General features: G+C 42.9%; 1 pseudogene; it reads left to right on the top strand.

The window, feature by feature from the left end:
• The first annotated feature begins 14,232 nt into the window (after positions 1-14,232).
• Positions 14,233-21,712, top strand: LOC147432216 (uncharacterized; annotated as a pseudogene).
• Positions 21,713-23,076: the final 1,364 nt, after the last annotated feature.

Here is a 23,076-nt window from a genome sequence, read left to right as displayed (position 1 = left end):
CATTAGGTAGAGCTACTTGCTCGGAACCTGATGCAAATGAAGCACACGAAGGGGGTGGGGAAGTGGACTCTCCTTTCACATCGCACGTGGACCCCACACCCCCAAAGAGTGTCCATGTGGATATCCTGCCAACTTCTTACCAAGAAGGCCCTGTTGAGCTGCCTCCTTCAGAAGTTCCCTCTAGAGTACCGTTGGTGACAAGTAAAACCACGGGGAGCAACATTGCTTCTACCTCACAAGAAACCGTTAACACGTCGACTCTAGAAGGATTGTTCATTAATGATCATTGGACATACGACCTCCACACTGAGGTGTTGACGGATCTACACTCTAGCCATGCCTACCATGTAGGATGGATAGAGATTGTACAATCCACCTCTAGTGCCACGAGCATCGAAGATCAACAGAAAATGATCTGTAATGTTATCCATGGCATTATTCAATCAGAAAGGCAAAACCGAGGGGTAAATATACTCTCAACTGGCCCCATGAGATTTCTGGATACGAGCAAGGCTCAACAGCCTACTCTATCACAAATGGAGACTCCTCTAATGAGCCCCATGGACCCATCTTACGTCATTTCACCTGGGGTCTCTATGCAATCTGAGCCTCCGAGCGACAACTTTAGCTTCCCTAACTTGGCTCAACCCTCTATTAAGGAAAACCCAGTGCTCACTCCAGGGATAAGCCTGACAGAGAATGTACCGATGACATCTACGGTTGGCGCAGTGCCACTACCTAGTGTCGTAGTACCTAATATGGGGCCTCGACCGTACGTGTCTCTAGCCCCTTATGCACACATGGCCCCCACACCTCCAATTGTACCACTGGTTTATGCTCCTCGAGTGCCGCTCCCTAGCCCTTATCCGAGTGGACCTATGCCCGGTTATGTTCCATATCCTGCATCATCCACACATATGCCAAGACCGGTACCCGTCCCTCTCCACATATGATTCCAAGAGTACCTCCACCGACCCTACCTCCTCACATAGGTGACTTGGCAGCGTTTGCTCAAACCATAGGTCGATCTATCGCGGAAAATATGCGTCATGCATCTGATAGAGAGCCTAGAAGTAAGGCAGTACAAATTGCCAAACTCACGCAAAAATTCAATGGGGACGAAGATGCTAGGAAACACATTGAAGTGTTTGAACAAGTATGTGATTCCTTAGGGGAACGCAACGAACTACATAAGTGCAATGCCTTAAGCTTGACATTAAGTGGGAAGGCTGGAGATTGGTATAGGACCCTAAGAGTGGACGAGAAAACAATCTACCCTACCCTTCAAAGGTTGTTTCTAAAGGAGTACATACGAGAAGGTGTGCTTTGGGGTGTAGCATCTCAGCTACAGAAGGCCGAACGTAAGGAAGGAGAGTCAGTAAGGGACTTCATTAGTCGTCTAAAGCACTTAAACTCTCGCTGCCCTGTAAATGAGCGCTTCAACAATAACCAACTGCTTGATCGATTCATTCGAGGGTTGAGGAATGAAGGAATCTATAATGGACTAGTGATTAGAGGTATCACAACCTGGGAAGATGTCACTGTCAATGCAATCCAATTAGAGGACAACTTGATGATAGCTGGCATGAGGGTGTCTACTGACACGAGATCCACTAGCTCACAAGCCATTGAGTATGAACCCATGACTGCAAAGCCCATTGCCAATGAGCCAAAGGTATTTGAGACATTCTTGACAGACCTCACCAAGGCAATCCAAGAGTCTCTTAAGGATAATCGACCCCCTCAAAATAGTCACATGTATCCAAGAAGGGAGCAACAATGGTGTTCCATTTGCTTGGGTCCACATAGCACTAGTGAGTGCCCTACGTTTAGAATAAAATTTAATGGAACTTGCAACGCATGTGGTAGGTATGGTCACCAAGCTAAGGATTGTTTAATGATCAAACGTATGATGGCAAATAGACCACCTGTAGCCTGGACGGATGCACCTCGAGCTCCTGTATTGATGCCTGCTCCACCTGTTGAGCAACTACCGCAACACATGGTCCCTAGATCTCAAAATGTTGTACAAGCTACACCGCTACCACCTCCTGTGCTAGGACCGCAGCCCCCGCATCCAAGAGTCGCCCCTATGAACCAAGTGGGTTGCGAGCCATCTAATGCTTATGCAGATGGCTGTGAGGAGGAAATAGACACTAGTATTGCCTACGGACTTGATACATTGGAAGAGTGTCCTATATACTACATGGAAGATTGTTGGGGGCAAGTCAAGCCGGTTTATCAAGCTGCTGCTCTCGCATCCAGAGGTCAAAATATCAACACCCAGGCTAGGAGGCCACCTCTTCAATGCTGCGAGTGTGGTGGACCACATCGGGCAGCGGAGTGCCCTATTAGGCTGCAAAAGAATGTTACACAGATGCAAATGAATCAAGGGAGCACGTCTGCAATGCCAATACTCACATGTAATCGTTGTGGCATAGATCACTTGATTGCCCAATGCCCCTATAACCCAAATGCGCCTAAAATCACACCCCTAAATTTGGTCGAAATTGCTAGTGTGACATCGCCAATACCACCCGTCGCACCCGCTTATGCGATTACACGGTCCATGCTTCAAGGGCCAGGCCATATCCTCGAAGAGAGAGATACCGCGTCAGTTATCCAAGCAAAGAAAAAGAAGACGCGAAGGAAGAGGTCGCAGAATACGGGAAATTCAAAGCCAAGTTCCAAAACAAACATAGGAACAGGAGATGACCCCGTGTATATGAATGACCTCGAGGATGATTCAGATTCAATCGAGACAATGGAGACTAGAACCAATACCACAAAGGGAAAGACCGACAAAGAAAACCGTAACATGGAACCAAATGAAAACCGAATAAGAGAAAACCATAAAGAGCCTCTGAAAACACCACAAGTGTTTCCAAATCCAATCCAAGACCCCCAAGATAAACCACAGGGGCAAAAAGGGAAGAATCGTAAAAAGAAGATCGGGACGTATCCAAACCCAGTAGACGAGATTGAGCAGGTGAAACATCTAAGAGGTTTAGTGGAGGAAACTCAAAGGAAACTAGAACCAGAACCCATGCATGTCAAAATTCATGACACAGTGTTTCCCACGCAAGTTCATCCACCCCACATGAACCATAGACCGTTAGCCATATCTAGTATCATCCAAGAAGGGAGTGAGGACGGGGCATCAGGAAGTGAGCATACACCTTTCTTGTTGGAAAGGATGTTTAACAAAGGAATACCTGATCCCATTGAGGAATATGAGATTCCATCCTCACCAGTTCCTAGTCAAGGACCTACACCCTGCAAAACACCAATGAATGTTGCCAAACTAGTGGACTTCATGTCTTCTGAGGTCCGAACCACGATCATAGCAAAGCTGTATGGAGATCCTGAGTTATTCCTTGCACTTCGAGCATTCCTTAACGGAGAGCTACGAACGGGATTACCGCAGTTTGCGCAACCAAATAGGCCTGACTCGATTATGATTGATGAGGAAAATCATGTGCAATCACTTGACTTAGATGGACACGAGTCTGTGATCGAGGTACCCATTAACGAATTAGAGCAGTATTTTGAAAGCGACGAGTCTAATGCGACCCTACCCATCACTACCAAGGGATTAACTATAAAGGGAATTCTTGATGGTGGTGCGGGAGTTAGCATCGTTACAAAAGATTGTTGGGAATCCATGGGAAAACCCCGCCTCAATGTTACTAACATTGTGGTAAAGATGGCAAATGGTACCATAGCCAAACCTATGGGGATGCTCAAGGATCTTAAGATCAAAGTTCTAGGACACAAGGTACGACATACGTTCATTGTAATGGATTTCTCTAAACACCTTATGTCATATGAAATGATTTTAGGACAACCATTCATGAGGGAAGCACAAATGGTTCATGATTGGTCTAAAAATCATGTCTACTTGCAATTCCAAGACTCTGTCCTTAGAGTGGATTTGGTGACTGGTAAGGTACACCCCTTAGGGAGTAAAACCATTATTGATCATCGCTCTAACACCACAGTTCACTCGGCCCCACTACAATATTGTTACACTTGTAAGAAGGATACAGACATTGGCCAAGATTCTCCTTACATGGATGTGTTACCGGGTATGACGGAATCAGACAACGTAGACTGGGTACACCTAGCTGCAACCATAGATACCTGGGGAAATAGAGGAACCACTTGGGTCACACCAGAGGGGGAAGAGGTACCACAAATTGCACCTCTGAACATGATAAGTGCCATACATGCATCTTCTAAGGGCAAGGCAATTGTGGACCAATCTGACAGTGACACCGATAGCTCAATAGAAGACTTTGATCAACACGACTTGGACACTGACTCCCAGAGTGAAGCGGATTCTGAATCTCATGAATTAGAGAGTGGAGCAAGTTCAGAGTCAAAACATTCGGAAGGACCGAGCACATCAACCAATGATAGCTCCCCCGAGAGTGAAGAGGACACCAACGAGGACTCCTTTAGTGAGCCAGATCTAAATGCAAATCAAAAGCAGGTCTCAAATAAGAAAAAGAAAAACCTTAAGAGGCGTCGATATCGAGCCAATGTACGTGCTAGGATAAAAAAGAAGAGATCCTCAGCAAAATGGCTCAGTTATATAGGGGCATGTGATGCTCATCAAAAATTGGTAGACAATTGGGGTGAATATCTCCAAAATGTTATGTGGTGTAGACCACGACCCCATGACATAGCCCAATTAGAGATCATAGACAAGCCAAAGTTGAGCCGCACTACAAGGAGGCGTCAAAACCAAGAGTTAGCTCGACAACACAAGAAAGCAGAAATGGAAGCACAAACCAAAGCACAACCAGAATCCACAGACTTGCATCCTGCACCAGAACATTTCAAATCTTACACCACAGGGGAAGCAAAGGTTGTGTACACAAAAGCCCAAAGAATACCTATCGATGGGAATAATGGAATCTATGATGGTCCGGAAATAGTTAAAGAAATAGAATTAGCTGACCCCGGTGAAGAATCAAAACCTGTTTTTATTGCCCAAGACCTCACAGAAGTTGAAGAGGCGGTCCTCAAAGAGCTTCTCAAGGAATTCAAGGACATATTCGCTTGGACATACCATGATATGAAAGGTGTTCCACCTTCTGTGGTCCAACATACAATCCCTATGATTAGCACTGCGAAGCCCGTACAACAAAGACCCTACCCGATGAATCCTAAGTACACAAAGATCATTCAAGAAGAACTAGAAAAGCTTATCAAATGTGGGTTCATATATCCTATTGAACACTCTGAATGGGTGTCTCCAATAGTTATCGTGCCAAAAAAGAATGGGAAACTCAGGGTGTGCGTGGACCTCAAAAAAGTTAATGCAGCTACTAGAAGAGACCATTACCCCCTACCATATTCCGAACATGTACTCGAAAGAGTTGCAGGCAAGGAAGCTTATAGCTTTCTAGATGGGTACTCAGGCTACAACCAAATCACGATAGCGCTAGAGGACCAAGCTAAAACTGCCTTCATCACAGAATTTGGCGTGTTTGCATTTCGTGTGATGGCTTTTGGCTTAACAAATGCCCCTGCTACATTCCAACGATTAATAAACACTGCTTTTAAAGAATATTTGAGAGAGTTTTGTGAAGCTTTCTTAGACGACCTTTGTGTTTACTCTTCTTGGAAAGAACATCTATCATGTTTGCGGAAGGTGTTTGAAAAGTGTAGGTTATATCGTATCTCATTGAACCCGTTCAAATGCCAATTTTGGGTCAAGCATGGAGTTATTTTAGGGCATATAGTATCCAAGAATGGTATCTCAACCGATGAGAGCAAAATTAAAGTGATTCTAGAGTTACCACCACCAACCAATTACAAGGGAGTTCAAAGGTTCATGGGACACGTGGGTTATTATCGACGGTTTATTTTATTTTTCGCTGAGATAGCACGTCCTTTGTACAAGCTTCTCATTGAATTTAAATGGATTGAAGAGTGTGACCAGGCCTATGAACAATTGAAGAAAACACTAGCAGGTGCTCCGATTTTAAGGACACCTAACTGGGATGTCATTTTCCATGTGCATATTGATGCATCAAACTTTGCTATTGGGTGTGTTCTCACTCAACCAGGAGAACATAAATTGGACTATCTCATTAGCTTTGCAAGCCGTCAATTGAACGATGCTGAAAGGAACTACACCACTACAGAGCGAGAAGGTTTGGCAATGGTTTATGCAGTAAAGAAATTTCGCTACTACCTTCTGGCAAACAAGTTTGTATTTTATGTGGACCATCAAGCGTTGCTGTATCTGGTAAACAAGCCATGCTCCACAGGAAGAATCACACGATGGTTGTTAATTCTTCTGGAGTTTGATTTCATGATTGTAGTGAGACCCAGTAAAAGGCACGTCATGGCTGATCATTTGTCTCGCATACCCAATGGTGAAGCCCCTACAGGAGTTGATGATGAATTACCCGATACTTCCCTATTCATAGTTGAGACTATGCCTGAATGGAGTGAGAACATTGTTAACTTTTTAGTTAATGGTTTTCCACCCAAGGAACTTCGTAAGGATATCGCTCGAAGGCTAGTAAAAGAATGTGAACCCTATTGTTTGATTGCCGGAACTCTGTATAGATTAGGCAAGGATGATATTCTTAGGCGTTGTGCCCGCGAGGATGAATATTTGTATATCTTGCAAGAAGCACATATGGGCATAGCAGGAGGACATTTTTCAGGAGACCTGACTGCTAGAAAGGTGCTGCAATCAGGCTATTGGTGGCCAACTTTATTTAAGGATGCATCACTTTTTGCAAAAGGGTGTGATGAGTGCCAACGTTACAAGACCACACAGCGCAAAGACAGAATGCCCTTACATCCTATTAAAGTAACCCAACCATTTGAAAAATGGGGCTTAGACTTTGTAGGTCCAATTAGTCCCGCAGCTCGCAACACTCAATCTCGATATATTCTAGTTGCTACGGACTATGTAACAAAGTGGGCTGAAGCTAAGGCTTCACAAAAAGCTGACGCGAGGACAACAGCTAAGTTTCTTTTTGAGAACATTATCACAAGATTTGGTTGCCCTTTTGAAATTGTTAGTGATAATGGTACCCATTTTATAAATGAGGTAATAAGAGAGCTTACCACGACCTTTATGATATCCCACCATAAGTCTACACCTTATTACCCGCAAGCTAATGGACAAGCCGAGAGCACCAACAAGACTCTAATCTCTATTTTAACCAAGACGGTAGAAGCTCATCGCACTGATTGGGATTTGAAGTTGACATCTGCTCTATGGGCTTATCGTACTGCTTATAAAGTGGCTATTAATTGTACGCCATTCAAAATGGTATACGGCCAAGAAGCGGTTATGCCTTGGGAGTTTGTCATTCCTAGTCTTAGGGTAGCTTCGCAAGAAGGATGGAATGGTAACCCCTTAACCGAGCATTTGTATATCTTAGAAAAACTAGACGAAGAGAGACAGTTGGCTGTGCAAAATGCTCTTGTGGAAAAGGATAGGAGAAAGAAGTGGTTTGATCGCCATGTGAAGGACAAGGACATCAAAGTTGGTGATAAAGTCCTTATGTATGGAGTACGTAAAGAGAAGAAAAAGTTGAAATATGCTGGTAAAGGACCATATAGAGTATGTGAAATTACCCCACAAGGTACCCTTCGTGTGGAAACTCTTGATGGAGTTGAAACCATTGGATTCCTCGATGGGAGTAAATTCAAAAGATATTATGATCCTTTAAGCCAAGAAGAACTACGGGCCATTCATCAAAAGAAGGCTGCCAAAGCACAAACCAAGTTAAACAAGATACAAGCTCAGGCTGAGGCTAAGGGGCGACAACAACGTATAAGACAAAAACGAGAGGCTAACCTTGGAGTCACAAATGCATTCCACGTGGAAATCGAAGAGGATGGGTTGGACTCTGACACACCTCTACGATACCCCATTGAGTTAAATAGTGCCTATGGAAAAGTGCTATATAACGCCTTATTGGACACGGGTGCTAAATATAATCTGCTATCCTATGGGGTGTGGTGTCAGTTAGGGAAGCCACCTCTATCTGAGAGTATTATCCAAGTCAAGGGTGTCAACAAGAAAAAAACTACGGTTTTTGGAATCTGGCACACTTCTGTCAGTTATGACAATGGGATTGTAGCTCAAGACTTTTTGGTCATGCCTACTGGAACTATGGAGGGTAATATAAACCTAGGCCGCACGTGGATGATAGCCACCAAATGCACTATTGATTGGGGGACTGGGGGTATTACAACGCAAAAACCAACTCTTAGCCCTACCACTCAAGCCATAGTCCCTGAGATATTGCCTAAGGAAATAAAACCCAAGACATTGCATGTCCAGAAGGTTGAACCATACGTCCCCATAGCCCAACTCTCTAGAGCTTCAACTGATGTAGTTGAAAGAAAGCTTGAGACACACAAGAACCATCCTAATGTAACACAGAAAACATACAAGTGGGTCCCTAAAGCCTTTGTAGTGAGCATGGTTGATGCAAAAAAACGGAAACCTAGTAAGAACCGTCTCACTCACTCCAAGAAATGTAAAGAAACGTTGCGTTGGATTCCTAAACGACTATTGGAAGCCCAAGGATACTATGAAGGAAATGATCAAATCTGGGTGCCCAAACGTAAAGTGTACTCTTACCTATCACCTGGCCCATGTAAACCCAATCCTGTGGCTCCAAAACAAATTGAAAATCGCGGAAAAGAAAAAATCATGGAATGTTACACACCCGATCTAGAGCTAGTTTGGGTACCAAAGAAAGAACGATTTGTTCCACCTAGCTCAGGAACAGGGAAATCAAATGAAGCTTCTTGCTCTTCATGTAGTTCCTATACGCAAATAGAAGCTTCGACACAACCTCCACCTACCACTGTACATATCCATACAAGCACGAAAGAGTTTGCACCTCCCGGGGTAAGTTCACCACCTACAACAACGTTGCCAATAAAATCATGGGAGAGTACCTTACCACCCTTGCAACTAGATGAAATGCATAGGGCGGTCGAAAACTATTGGTTAAAACCTTCACCCATAACAACTTGGAACAATTGGTTTCAAAAGGTGATGACATCCTTCCAAAAGGTATGATCTACCCAAGGAAGGGGGGAGTGTTTGCTAACATCAATCATTCACTCGCTCCCCTCTCAACCTTCCTCCCTGACCTCTCAATTCCAATCTTAGGCAATGTATATATATAGCCTTATACTCACAAAAAACAAAAATAGTAAAGAGCAAGAGCGACTAGCAACGAGAGAGCACCCTATCAGATCTTACATATAAGTCCAAATTCACCGTGTCAATTCAAGCAACACACAAAAACAACTCTTATGTTTTAAAGGCCTAACCAAATCTATCTATCTTGTCAGAAATGGCTACTTCACCAGAGGCATGCACTTCTATTTTAGATGAAAGGTACCCTTTGTCTTTTCCTCAAGTGTTCTACGTATGCTACCCTATACTTTCTTGCGAATGGGATTTAATAGAGAGCCTTGCATGTGAGAAAAATTTTGAGGAGTTAGAATGGCTGATACGTCTATGGCTAACTAGTGATCCCTACCCAGTAGCGAATGTGTCTCCAATGGCACATGCTTATTCTTTTGCACAAGATGAGTATCCACGCATCGCGAGGTTCTTGATTAGCATGCTTGCACAAGAGGATGATGAAGAGGAACTAATAGAGACCGAGGAATACTATGGCCTCATGGACAACGATTTTATTTATCTAGATGATGAGGATAGAGGCCTAGCCTTAGGGTGGCCACCCGGTTTATATAATATCCTCTTTCCTTGATTCTAAAAGGGGTGACAGATAGGTAGGTTAGGGGTCTAGATTGTGTTTTGAGTTTGTTTTTTAGGAGTTTTAATTTTTCACACTGACATGCCTCCTAGAGGTATAGTGCCTGTTTTTGGATGTGTTAGGTAGGACTTATATGGATCTCCATCCACATAGCTGAGGACATCTGCTTCAACGAAATGAGCCACTCCATACCTCCAGGTGTACTACTTTCCATGATTCATGTTGGTGGATATGTGTAATTGCTAATAATGATTTTTTATTCTTTGTTTGAGTGCAATAGTTATGATGTTATCTGCCATTATAGATGTATAAATTTTTCTTTGCTTAAGTTGATTGAACTCCAGTTTAATCTTATGGATGAGCCTGGAGATTAGGAGACCGTGACTTTAGGTTAACTCATTTACTTGACCACTAGGCCTAGCTAATAAAATTATCCGAGTATTTGAGACCTTAGGAATGTTTTAGGCAGAGAAAGGCTTGCTCACTCAAACAACAAAAAACACTAGTGCGAATACCAAGGAAATGGAAGCAAAAAAAACAAAAAAAAAAACATAAGTGCCACAAATGAAAAATCTTACGCTGGAAGAGAAATCCTGGCTTGAATTGGTACTTCACTCACATGTATTGTCTATGGTACTAGAGCCCTAGAGGTTCCCAATGTGGGCGCTTTTCCTTGAGAAGCAAAAAACCCCGGACATACAAAATAAGCACACACGTCACATGATTGTGACCTAAAGCAAAAAAGTATTGAAAAAAAAAATAAAAAATTAAAAGACTTCCATTGAGCTTACAGTTAACATTTCAAGCTTTTGTTTGCAGTTGTGAGAGCGAGTTGGCTAATCAAAGCTGAAAATCATAATTAGGGAATCTTGCATTTAGATAATCTTCTTAGCTTAGCTAGTACTAGAGTAGTTGTTTTAACCTTAGTCATAGCTAACTAATTGATAGACTCACCCATAAGCTCAAACCTCTTGATGAATTAATTTACTCAAAGTGCAATTTATTTGTCCTTAATGGCAGTTTAACATTTCATAAATCTTGTATTTACTCATTTGCACATGTACTTTACATTCCCCTCATGATTTATGGCAATATAATTCCGCTTGCTAAACCAGTGACTTTGCCTTGCAGATTCAAATCTAGATGCTCTACAACATGGACATACCAAGCTTCAACTCAATAGCTTCCGAGGACGGAATCTACATCAGGAAGGGGGGCAATGTTAACCCTCGTGGCTCACAGACACCCTATCGCCTACGACGGACACTGTAACCATATTATTTATTTAAGTAGAGTCAGGCACCGGGCTTGTCGGTCCAATAGGGAAAGGTAGAGTGATCGCCGATGAGAGGCGCACTCTAACACGAACATGCTAGGGTTAGTTGGCTAAGCATGGGCGCCCAAGTGTGAATGGGGTGAGCTCACATAAAAGCCAATTAAACCTAAAATTGAGTCATTCTCTCATTGTGCAATAGAAGCTGCTCTTGCTCCATCTCCACCTTCTCCTTCACCATCTCCTTGTGTGTGTGCGTGTGTGTGTGTGTGTGAGAGAGAGAGAGAGAGAGAGTGTGTGAGAGTGTGTGTGCGATCGAGCGTTGCGGTGGCACGACGGCGGCGACGCGGTTGAGCGCGTCGTAGCGGCGTCTCCCTCTTCTTCGCGGCGAGGAATCCTCTACGGAAGGAGCATAAGGCGGTGAGTGACACACCTTTGCCCTCTTTGAACTTACTAGTTAAACTAGTTGTGTGCTTGGAGCCGTCTGCGGCTCATACACGGTGTATCGGCAAGTCCCTTGCTTCGACAGTGCGGCAAGGAGCGCACACTTCTTCTATCATATCTTTGATCATGACAGTCCAAACTTGATCCTGTTTAGCCAAGGAAACAACAAATTTGGTGCAACAAGCTTCTGCATTGTCCACAGGGTTGAGAATTTTGAGCCCTCCTTGATTCACCAGTCGAGCAACTGATTTCCAACAGGCCCATTGCCATTTCCTGGAGGATTTCGTGTTGTTTTTCCATACCTTTTCACTGGTTTTAAGAACTCTTTCCAGTGACACTTAGCCATCTTGAGAAGCGGGCTAGTGAAGGCAATATAAGGAATCATATAGGCATTTATCACTTTTATCCGACTTGGGAATGGGAGAAGAGCATACTCCCACCTACTCATTTTTGTTCTGATTTTTTCAGCACCCACTCAAATCTTTGCTTGTCTGAAGATATTCCCTTTTGTGACAATCTCCCCCGACCAGTCAGAAGGGTCAAATGAGTCATTTTTCGATAGGGAGATCAGCCTTAACTTCTCTATATTACCCCGAAGCTATTGAGAATATTTGTACAATCTCCAGAGCTTTCCTGATGATCTGGGGGCACGCATTCAAGAAGAGGAGAGAATCGTCTACAAAAAGGTTTGCTAGGAGTTGGCTATTTCTTGGCAAAGCCAAGCCTTCCAACTCCCCTTGTGCCGCACTAGCTTCGAGCTTCGTGATTAAAGGATGTGATCCTATGGCGAAAAGTAGGGGGCCAGAGGGCATCCCTATTTAATAGACCTTTTGACCACAAAAAGAGCCCACAACTCTATCATTGAATAGGATCTCTGATTGGCTTCAAGCTCCCAGTACACTTACCAGACGACAAAGGCACGGCCCAAAGCCCAGAGCTTCCATGATGGCTTCTATATATGTCCATGTTATTTTGGCATAAGCATTCCTCCTTATGCCATGAATTAATCATCAAATTAGTCCAAAACTTCTTTTTTAAGCAATGCTTACATTATGTGAGCTTTTCCATTCTCTCTCTCTCTCTCTCTCTCTCTCTCTCTCTCTCTCTCTCTCTCTCTCTCTCTCTCTCTCTCTCTCACTCAAAAGTTAGAAGGCAAAGAAAAATTGACGTGCGTTGGACTCAGGAGAGTAGAAGACCATCATTGTGGCAGCATTTTGAGCGTCACATTAAAGAAGCGCTTGAAATGTATCCTCATCCCCACCATCAAGACTCATTTGTTGTTCGTTGATGACCTTGAGCAATCTCAACATATCCCCTCGACTCTAATTAATGGTTCTATTAAAACACTTGGAGAAAGACTATGAATAGTCATGAAATCTCATTTCTTGAAATTCTTTGTCCTTTGTTGAGAGAGATAGAGAGAGAGAGAGAGAGAGAGAGAGAGAGAGAGAGAGAGAGTCCAAGTCTACCTAGCAACCTATATAAATAGTAAGGCAATGTCCTAGCCAGCACTAATAGTCGACGCAATAATATGCGCTACGTGTGGACGAGCCACTTTGGTTGCTACCATCTTAGGGGCCGAGCAAACCACGATGTGTGCAGGATAGAGAGCTCACCAATGATGGGTGATCATGAGCAGTGCCAGATTAGGTAGATCGATGGGTGCTACCACCATCATTGCAAACTACTACATGAGTTGACGTTGGGGGGGGGGAGCAGCCGAGTAGTCCAACATGTGTACAAGACAGAGGCTCTGTCTAGAAATCAGACTCTAAGTCCAGGTGGCATCCACACAAGCCCAATCAACACACTCCAACATGGCATGTGGAATGCCCAAATCGCTAGTACCAAGCTATAGCTTGCGTCCTTGCGTCAGCATCTGTCCTTTTTCGGTTGCAACCACCGTCACCTTACCCCTTTCCCTCTTTGGCATATTCTCATGACTCACGAGTACCATCCTTATTACCTTAAAGGCAGTCCAAGAAAAGTTTAAAATTTATTGAAAATAGGTTGAATGACCATTAAATTTGGCTAAGCACGACTTGGTTGTTTCCCTCTCTCTCTCTCTCTCTCTCTCTCTCTCTCTCTCTCTCACACACACACACACACACACACACACACACACACACACATACACACGTGCACACACACACACACACACACACACCATGTGTTAGTGTTCTTTGAACACACAATTGAACATGCCCAAAATCAAAAAATTGAAAATGACAACACCCACCAATACCTCCATCACACACACACACACACACACACACACACACACACACACACACACACAAAAGAAAGAAATCACATTTTGCAAATGGCTTAGGCCAATTGGTCTCTCTCTCTCTCTCCCCACATCCACACTATGTCTTAGTTGATGTGATTTGGAAGTGCCAAATCCGTCGCTCGCAACCTCTCGATCCAAAATGAATCTACAAATTCCTAACCCCGGTATCTTTAATTCTTCATCACTACAATGGTTGCATATATACAACGAGAAATCCAAGTATCGAATAATGTGTGAAGCTCAAATTCCATGGTCGCAAGTGAATGATTTTGTAGTTGGCGAGGCAAAGTCAGAGGATTTTCCAACGTCTTTCAAAGATTACCACGCACCATAGGCATACACCGGAACAACCTAAACGCATCACTATCGACACATGGATTGAGCGAAAAGTGTAAGTGTATATCCAACTTCAATCAACCTTTAATCACATTGTTATGATGGGTTATTGCAATACAATTAGGAAATCTTGTGTTCTTCATGATAGGTTTTGGTGTGCATTTGGTCCAAAGTCATCATCGTCAGTACCTCATACACAAAAATGTGTGATAGATGGAGATGGTAACGAAGCATCGTCACAGGAAACAACAAAAAGAAGAGGCACCCACCACTTAATAAAGGCATGCTTTTGCGAGGTTGTCAATGTTATTTCCAAGTTAAGCAATTGGCAACGAGCCAGATGTGGGCGTCATTTTGTACATCCATCCCTATCACACAAATGGTGATGATGAGGTATGCCATGGTTCTTCTCATGATGGTGATTCCTCAAAGTTCTCTCCTTGGATATTTATGCATAAGAAATTTTGGGTTGCGAACATGTTGTTTTGTGTATTCTCACCTCAACAAGTTATGGAAAAGCACATTCAAGCACTGCACACTCAAACAACCATGGATCCTATGTACTCCATGGTTAAGGATGATTTTTTGAGCATAAAAGATGTCCTTAATATTGGCCAAACGCTCTCCATTGATGAATATCAATGGCATGACAATGATGCTGAGAGTGTGAGGAGATGGTGCATGGAGAACAAGGGGAATATTTTTGTATACCGACATCAGGATGAAAAGAACTCCTTGGACTTTGTGTTGGGAATACAAACTCCATGGCAAAGAGAGATGTTTCTCAAACACGACAATGCAAATCTCCTTGCAATGAATGCAACCTTCAGTACCAATAAATACAAGGTAGCATACCTTGTCTCTTGCGTCATGTGGTTTTCCTCTCTTGCATCGCGTGCTTTTGTTGTCATGATCTTTACACTATCCTTGTGTCTGATAGCCATCGCAATGGTGTACCCATTGCATGGGCCCTAACATCTTCAGCCACCTTTGAAATCACTTGAACCTGGTTGACATGCTTCAAGAACTCTATGCTTGACCACCAGAAGTCTTGGGATCTTGGAGCATTTATGGTTGATGATGCAGAGCAAGAGATAGCCGCTATAAGATATAGACCTTTATGGTTTATGTCATGAATGACTACATTGATGCATGCACTTACAAAAGTTAGTGGGTGTTTTGTTAAGCAAAATTGTATTCCATCAACCTATTCTACTTTGTTTGTGGCATGTCAAGCAATGTTGGCTAAAAAATCTTATCAGAAAGGTCAAGGATTGGCCAAAAAGAGCAGGATGTTTCAGGCTTTGGGGGCAATTATGAATATGCTAGGTACATGTACATCTAGGGAGGAGGTCACCAAGGAGGAAGCAAAGATGATGATCGAGTCCTTCTACAACCAATATAGCCAAGAGAATGAATTCATCATGTACTTTAAGACCTATTGGGAGTCCAAGATAGGTGAGACAATGCCATCACACATATCTCATGAATCCCTATGCTTATCCCATTGTCTCTTAACCTTTGTTTGTCCCCTTATGGCACAGAAATGTGGGTGCGGGCAACACACAATTTTCCTCGTGCTGTGTTACCATATATATGTGGTAGTGATGTGTGTAAACACATCACTATGTGGTAGTGATATGTGTAAACACACTAGGACCGCCATGGCATTTTTTCCCTCTTTAGGAGGTTTTTTCCCTCGTGCATTGTATATACGCGCATCACTCTAGGGCTATCTATCTTTCCATTGCACACTAAGTAACACACTCTCTATTGTGTGCCTTGAGCTTCCTTCATCTTCTCTAAGCTGTGTGCGTTTCTCCGCAACCCTAATTCCAACAATTGGTATCAGAACAGGTTCAGGCTCGGTCACCAGCTTGCTGCAGCACACGCCTGCTCACTTTCTTTGATTTCAGTGAGGTTTGGTGAGCATTCCCAGGTCGACAAACATTTTGGGAGAACTCATTGAGCTTAGTCTGCTCAAAATTTTGATTTGGGCTCAACAGGTAGGTCTGCACATGCAATTTGTCATTTTGTGCAAAATTTTTGTCAGTGTCGTTTTTTGCATAACATGTGCCTTAAAGTCTTCTATGGTTTGTGCTATATAGCACGTGTTGTTCCTGCTTTGTTTCTCCTCTTTTTGGGTAATTTTCACATCAGGTGCAGCATTTACCATGGCTGACAACAACACAGATGTGTTCAAGATGTTTGCTGCTGAGGACAGATTGGATGGGGACAATTACCCTATGTGGGCTTACATGATGCAACATGTTCTTGTGTCAAACGGCGTCTGGAATATTGTGCAGGGCATTGATGTACATCCTAATTCTGAGGATGTAGGCGATGTTGAGGATGTGGTAGGTCTTTCTGCAAGGATTGTTGCTATTAGAGTTGTTTTGCCTACGACAGAACAATCTCGTTGGGATATAAAGGATGTGTGGGATCATGCATTGATTCTATTGTCTTTGAAATGCACCATTGTTCCTCAAATTCATTCAACAAAATCTGCAAAAGAGGCTTGGGATATTCCATTAGGTCTTTATGCAAGCCGCAATGAGGCTCAAATTGCTTTGCTACGTAAAGAGCTGGAGTCGAATATTATGCATGAGGAAGATGATATGGACACTTTTCTTGCTGGTGTCAAGGATATCAATGAGCAACTTATTTCTGCAAGTGAATTCATTTCAGACAATTCCCTTGTGCAAATTGTTCTTGATGCCTTACCAAATTCTTACCAGACTTCTGCTAGTACTTGGAGACTTACCCAAGCAAATCCTGAAGTTGTCAAGTTTGATGCATTATGCACATTGTTGTTGCAAGAGCCACTTTTTAGAAAAAGAAGGACTAGATAGCGTGCAGTTGAACAGGCTTTTATTGCTTCTCAAAGAAAGGGTGGTAATAGCAATGCAGTCACTTCTTATGATTCTGCTTCGAGTGGCAAAAATTCTGTTCCCAATGCTTCTGCTGGCAGCACTTCGTTTGGCAATTCTGGTGATAAGAGCAAAAAGAAGATGCATTGCCATTATTGTAAAGTTAATGATCACTTGATCAAGCAGTGTCCTAAGTTGAAGGCCAAAGAGGCTAAGAAGAAAGAGGTGGTTCCACTGCAAATGCTAGTTCCACTACAAATTCAGCCATTCTTGAGTCTTCTGTGAAAGGAGACTGTGATGCTGATGTTGATGCAGAATGGGCTTTTAGTCCAAAGTGCACTTACAATCCTGTTTTCCATGATGAATGCATGTCAATTGCTGCAGATTCACATGTGTGGTATTTCGATAGTGGTGCTACAAAGCACATTACCTCACATCGTGAATTGCTCACCTCTCCTGAGTTTGTCCCTCATGGGAATTCAGTCACTTGTGCCAACAATGCCTCTTATCCGGTTCAGAGAGTTGGAAAGATTGTGCTTACAACTGCAAATGGCAGTTCTTTCACACTTGTTGATGCACTTTATGTACCTGGGATCAAGAAAAATCTTTTGTATATATCTGCACTTGCTAGACTTGCACTTGTAGTCAAATTTGTGGATGACAGATGTACAGTTCATGATCTCAGTTTTCGTGATGAAATTGTTGCATCTGGGCTTTTGTGTCATGGGCTGTATAAGCTCACTTTGTATGACAAGTGTGGACAAAATTTTGCAAATGCAGTTGAAGATTCAAGGGCTATTTCAGATGCAAAACTTTGGCGTGCACGTTTCGGTCATCTGAATTTTGCTAGTTTGCTGCATTTGCAAAAATCTGATATGGTTGCTTCTTTGCCGCCTCTTGAAGCACCTGTCAAACATGTTTGTGAAGGCTGTATTTTGGGTAAGATGCAGCGTTCAAAGTTTCCAAAGGATGGTTTTGTTAGGGCCATTTGCAAATTGCAGCTTGTGTATAGTGATGTTTGTGGGCCCATGCAACCTCCGTCCTTGGGAAATTAGCTTTACTTCGTGACTTTCATTGATGATTACTCCAGGCATGCATGGGTATTTCCGCTTAAAGCGAAGTCCGAAGTTTTTATGTGCTTCAAAAGAAATTTGGCTATGGCTGAAAATGTCTCAAAATGTACTATGGACACCCTCTGTTCCGATCGAGGGGGGGAGTATATGTCTCATGAATTTAATGCAATGCATTTCTCGCTAGTCGTGGGATAAAACACCAATGTACAGTGCCTTATACGGCTCAGCAAAATGGTGTTGCTGAGAGGAAACACGGGTCACTTACAAATATGGCACAATGTATGGTCAAAAGTCAAGCTTTGCCGTATTCTTTTTGGCTTGAGGCCATCGTGTGTGTCACTTATGTACTAAATAGGTGTCCTACAAAATCTTTGCAGTCTATTACTCCATATGAAGCATGGCATGATAGAAAGCCTTCTATTGAGCACATGAGTGTTTTTTGTTTGGCATATGCTTTGGTGCCACTAACACAACGCAAAAAATTGGATGATAAGGCTTTCAAATGTATTTTTGTTGGTTATAGTGCTGAAATCAAAGGTTAATCATCCGCAAACAAAGTGTATTCTGGTTTCATGGGATGTACTGTTTGTGGAAGATTCTGTTCAGCCCTTGCTGTCATGTACTAGAGACAATAATGTAAGCTCATATGACATTTATGACACTTTGTTGCCTCTTTTCAGTGGTGGTGGAAGTTCTAATGTAAATTCCAATGAGGCAAATGTACAGCTTTTGGGGGTTTCTAAAAATGTTACAGATCAGCCTATTACTGATGCAGATGTACATGATGTACTTAATGAGGAAAGGGCTGAAAATGAGCAGGCTAGAGGTATGCCAAAATGGCCGGTGCATACATTGTGTGACAGTAAATGGGATGCACCTTTATCTAGCCATACTTGTTCATGCTCTCACCATGCATCTTATGCATCAGATTGTTATGCTTTGGCTGTGTCTAGCTTACATGATGTTGAGGAACCTCTATTTTTTGATAAAGCACAGAATTCAAAAATTTGAATGGCTGCCATGCGATCAGAATATGATGCACTTATAGAAAATGACACATGGACTTTATGTGATTTGCCTCCTGGCAAAAAGGCAATTGGTACGAAGTGGGTTTACAAGTTGAAATGCAAGCCGGATGGTGAGATCGATCTCCATAAGGCTCGACTTGTTGCAAAGAGTTATGCACAGCAAAAAGGCATAGATTATGAAGAGACTTTTGCTCCCACTTGTTGTATGACTAATGTGTGTTTTCTGTGTGCATTGGAAGCTCATTTTGGTTGGGATGTACAACAATCAGACATTGTTATAGCTTTCTTGAATGGTGACATATTTGAGGAAGTTTTTGTAACGTAGCCTCGCGGTTTTGTAAAGAAAGGACAAGAGGACAAAGTGTGCAGATGCAAGAAGGCTTTGTATGGGTTGAAGCAATCTTCTCGCACTTGGTATGAGAAATCTGACACTCATTTGGTCAAACAAGGCTTTCGTAATAACAATCCAATAGAAAGCACATTGTATGTAAAGCGTGACGGTGATATACTTCTCATTGTGGTTCTTTATGTAGATGATTTGCTGATCACTGGACCAAATGAGAGACATATTGTTGAATTTAAGGCTGATTTGAATGCTACTTTCAAGATGAAAGATTCGGGGTTGTTGCATCATTACTTGGGCATACAGTTTAAGCAATGTGATGGTGGTCTTGCCTTGTGTCGGAAAAGTTACATAGAGACATTGCTATGTAAATTTGGACTTGAGGATTGCAAACCTATTGACACTCCCATAAAAACAGGTTTGAAATTGAGTCTTCATGATGCTAGTGATTGTGCTAATGTCACTCTTTACCAAACTGTTGTTGGCTGCCTCATTCATGTATGCAACACGAGATCGGATATTCAGTTTGCAGTCTCTCACGTTCGCAAACTTATTCATAGCCCAGTATCTAAGCATTGGCAAGCTGTCAAGAGTATTTTTATCTATCTTAGTGGGACTTTACATCTTGTCTTGTTTTATCCCAAGGGGGGATCATTGCCGCCAGACTTACATGCTTTTTCGGACTGAGATTGGGCTGGTTGTTTTGACATGCGAGTGTCCACAAGTGGTTTTTGTTTCATGCTTGGCAGTTCATGTATATCATGGTTGAGCAAGAAGCAACGTACTATGGACACTTTGAGTTTTGAGGCTGAGTACAGGGCAATCTTCACAGCTACGGTTGAGTGTGTATGGCTCAGATGCCTTATGACTGATTTGGGTGTTCGACAGGACACTATCTACACTGATAGTCAGAGCGCATTGGCAGTTGTGAGGAACCCAGTTTTTCATGCTCGCATAAAGCACATTGAGGTGCATTACCACTATGTCAGGGAGAGGCTCTCAGCAGTAGAGATCAGCTTGGCTTATGTGCCAACACAGTTCACAAAGGCATTGTCTCGTGAGAAGCTCGAAGATTTCCGCAAAGCTTTGGGCTTACTCTCCTTTATGGACTGATCATGTCCTCAAGGCATGGCACTTCCCTTTACTCATGTGCCAGCTCTCGTTCACCGTATCACTCAGGGGGAATTTGTTACACATATACATGTGGTAGTGATGTGTGTGATACACTAGGACCGTCGGGGCAATTTTTTCCTCTTTAGGAGGTTTTCCCCCAGTGCATTGTATATAGGCCCATCACTCTAGGGCTATCTATCTTTCCATTGCACACTAAGTAACACACTCTCTATTGTGTGCCTTGAGCTTCCTTCGTCTTCTCTAAGCTGTGTGTGTTTCTCTACAACCCTAATTCCAACATGCTGGACAAGATACAAATGGTGCCATTGAGGCATATCATGGCCAATTAAATTCTAAGTTCCTTGGCACCACAAAAAGGCTCGTGGCTCGGCGTGTAGATTGGCTCCTACACGAGATGGTGGTTGGAGAACTCCTACCAACGGGCACTTCACATACCAGATGGGTATGTCACCTTTGTGGATTCCTCCAAAGGGGTGGCTTTCGTGGAAAGTATTTCATCCCCTGGCCAAGGATACACGGTATTCAACATCGATTGTGAATGGGCGTGTTGCACTTGTAAGTGGGCTAAACAAGGTAACATATGCAAGCATCAAATCAAGGTCATGCTAATGAGAGGAGACACCCAAGCCTCGCTTGTGAAGCAATGCATATACATGTATGAATCATTGCAATTAGGCAGGCGACCAAGAGGGAGAATGGAGGCCTTCTCTAGTGGGGAGTCCCCTCCTACTAGCGTGTGCGCACCCATGGAAGAAGGGGAGCATGAACACATTGATTCTTCAACAACCCAGGTGAGTATTCAACCACTTTGGAAAATCTTTGAGGAATTGTTAGTGACTATGGGAGTAGACAAAGCACTCATTAAGGAAGAATGCCATGGACTAAGGGGCACATTGGCCCATGTGAATTTGGTGAAGGCACAACATGACATGGAAGCATTTTCCACTATGGAGGATGGTTTTGGCAATACCCTAAAGAGGGGCAAAGCCATTTATTGAGAAAATATCTTCTAAAAGACAGCAAGAGAAATCTGTGCATCCATTTTCTTTTCCAGGCCGAAAAAACAGCGCAAAGTGTCCATGCAAGCTAAATTGGATAAGAAATCCAAAACGGAAACACCAAATATGTTGTAACGTTTCATTGTACCATTCTTGCAGTAATGCTTAAGTTGTGACTTTTGCTCATGAAAGCTAAGTATGTGTGATCAGAGAGAGAGAGAGAGAAAGAGAGAGAGAGAGAGAGAGAGAGAGAGAGAGAGAGAGAGAGAGAGAGAGAGAGAGAGAGAGACTCACACCTTATCATGCATACACATTCACATCAAGACAACACATAATCACACACTCATGGATGAGCATGTATACACACAACCATTCATGCATACACAACTAGCAAAAACAACCCCCCTCCCCCCCCCCCCACACACACACACGCATTATCTTGATAACAAAAAATGACCGAATTAGCAGGGTTGCAGAAATCCACACATAGAGACACTGACATGTAGGTTACAGGTTACAGGGGTTTTGTTAGCCTGTTCACACATAGATTCTCGAGATACCAGACATAGCACTTTCACAGGCAATTTGGCAGTCATTTCAACAACAGCAGATTCTCTACAGACAGATGCATTGATAGATGCATTTTGTTGTGGTCATACCTACTGGTACTGAGCTCTTTTGAGAGCAGCTATGCAGGGATCACTTTTACTGCATGCAGTAGTTCTTGGTGCATGTTTAGTGCAATTTACTTATGTATGTTGAGTTGCGAACACTCCCCACTGTACTACGTGTGGAGCCATTTTTTTGCTATTTTGGAAGTTTTTCCCGGTTGTTTCTGAGACTCAGATTGGAAGAGCCCTTTCTGACACTATGGCTAGTCCATTTGTGTCTACATTAGCCTTTTGGAGGGTTGATAGCCGGAGGTTTTCTTTGAGCTGGTGTGTGCTCGCATGTTGAGACACCTTCGGTGATACAGGTAGCTGGAGTTCCCCTTTTACGGTACCCTCGCCATAGGAAATGTATCTGGACGGTTTCATATGCTTTTTACGCCGAGTTGACGGTCACACAACAATGGTTTTGTGTAGTAGATGCCCAGTTAGTGCAGTTGGCACATTTATGCATATTTTGAGTTGAGTTTTGACTCCTCATACAAAGGAGACTCTGTCAAATTTCCTTCCCACGAGTCGTCACTTTCATTGTTGGGACTTTTGAGCGTATTTTGGTTGAGATTTTACGCCCGATACAAAGGTCACTCTGCCCAAATTTTTTCAGCTTCTCGTCATAGTTTGGCACCTCTCAAACCCTCTTATCAGTGATAGCATCTCCTTCATAAAAGGAGGAGTATTTCATTCGCAAGTTTGATGGCAGCAACTTCACCATGTGGAAAGAGCACATGAAAAATGTGTTGACAAAACAAAGGCCTATTATGCTGTCACAAATGCGTTGCTCTCACTGAAGAAATTTGACGTAAACCTCTCAATGGTGCTAATCATGGAGAT

Source organism: Adiantum capillus-veneris, chromosome 20 (assembly GCF_014529385.1).
Source record: "Adiantum capillus-veneris isolate H3 chromosome 20, ASM1452938v2, whole genome shotgun sequence".
NCBI classification, from domain to species: Eukaryota; Viridiplantae; Streptophyta; class Polypodiopsida; order Polypodiales; family Pteridaceae; genus Adiantum; species Adiantum capillus-veneris.
The sequence above is the reverse complement of the archived record's forward strand: the minus strand, read 5'-3'. Positions and strand labels throughout refer to the sequence as shown.